This window comes from Myotis lucifugus, unplaced genomic scaffold, assembly GCF_000147115.1.
Source record: "Myotis lucifugus unplaced genomic scaffold, Myoluc2.0 scaffold_133, whole genome shotgun sequence".
Lineage (NCBI taxonomy): Eukaryota > Metazoa > Chordata > Mammalia > Chiroptera > Vespertilionidae > Myotis > Myotis lucifugus.
This window is the reverse complement of record NW_005871181.1, coordinates 1,260,079-1,261,698: the sequence shown is the minus strand read 5'-3', so window position 1 is coordinate 1,261,698 and position 1,620 is coordinate 1,260,079.

Here is a 1,620-nt window from a genome sequence, read left to right as displayed (position 1 = left end):
GATGCTTCATGTGGAAGTCAGTGTGTTCAACACAAATACCACTACCTACCAGGAACAACTTCAAAGGGAAAACGCGAAGGGAAATAAGACATATCTATACTAATAAAAGGGTTATGTGCTAATTATACAGGACGTCTTCCAGACATCCTTCTGGACGTCCTTCTGGACAAAGCCACGGTGGCAGGGCCGAGGCAGAGGCATTTAGGGGCAATCAGGCCGGCAGGCAGGTGAGCGGTTAGGAGCCTGCGGTCCCGGATTGCGAGAGGGATACCCACTGCTTGATTCATCAACCAGATGTGATCCGTTAGAAGTGGCCCAGCAGAGCTAGCCCATCTGATCGACTGTCTTAGCATGGTGGAAAGTTAGTTTTTTTTCATTGAAAGAGAACGATTTCATTCTTGCCAGGCAGAGCAACAAACAAACAAAAAAAAACAAAAACAAAACAGCAAGAAAGGAAACATGAGATCTCATTTTGGAATGAAGAAACAATATTTCAAGGAGTATATGATTGGGTCCAAGTAAATGCACCTGTGTAGAATGAAAATGTAGAGTGTCATGAAAACATTTGAAATACTGCAGCAAAAATTACACCTGGAAATTCTGTGCTCCCAGATCCTCACTACCATCCGCTCTCCAGCCACTGGCTAATGAGACCAAACACATCCCTCCTTTTAGAGAAAAATAAGGGGAGCCCCAGCCGGTGTGGCTCAGTGGTTGAGTGTCCACCTATGAACCAGAAGATCATGGTTCGACTCCCAGTCAGGGCACATGCTCGGGTTGTGGGATCAATCCCCAGTGTGGGGCGTACAGGAGGCAGCCGATCAATGATTCTCTCTCATCATTGATGTTTCTATCTCTCTCTCCTTCCTTCCTCTCTGAAATCAATAGAAATATATTAAGAAAAATAAGCGGAAATAAAGAGAGCAACTCAGCATCGAGAAGAGAGAGAAAGTGAGACTAACACATGGGTAAGGGAAGCTGCAGTCTGGCCAGTGCCTCCCGCCTTCATTACCATCCTTCCAAATAAATCTCCCGGCTCCTCTGGAGCTGGCGAATAAAAAAATCTGCCCGCAAGATAGATGGGCGTGCTCCTCCTGATGAGCGTCCCCATCCATCCACGGCCCGCCCCCGTGCCAGCATGGAGACGGGCCGGAGGGAGAATGAAAGACTCGAGTAAGTCCACAGCTTAATCAAGGAGGCCTTTTTCTTCCGACCGCCCAGCTTTCATCTCTGTCGCGGGTGATTTCTCTCCCCATCTCCTTCACTCTGCGGCCAAGATGCTGATGGCTGATGGGACAGTTACTGATCACACGCCTAACCTTCCGGGGCAACCAATTGGTTTCAAATAGATGGCAGGCCGGCTTTTGATAAGTTTCATTTGGGCCAGGCCTGTTAGTTCAAGAATTACCCACCTCCACACAGGAGAATCCCTGTGTGGATGCTGAGATTTTATAAAATGATGTCCACCTTCAATGTTTTTAATTTATATCTTTGTTGTGGGATGGACTGGGGTGACTGACGCAGGTTAACAAAATTATACAGGTTTCAGGTGCACAATTCCACAACACATCCTTCGTACGCTGTATTGTGTGTTCACCACCTCAAGTCAAATCTCCGTCC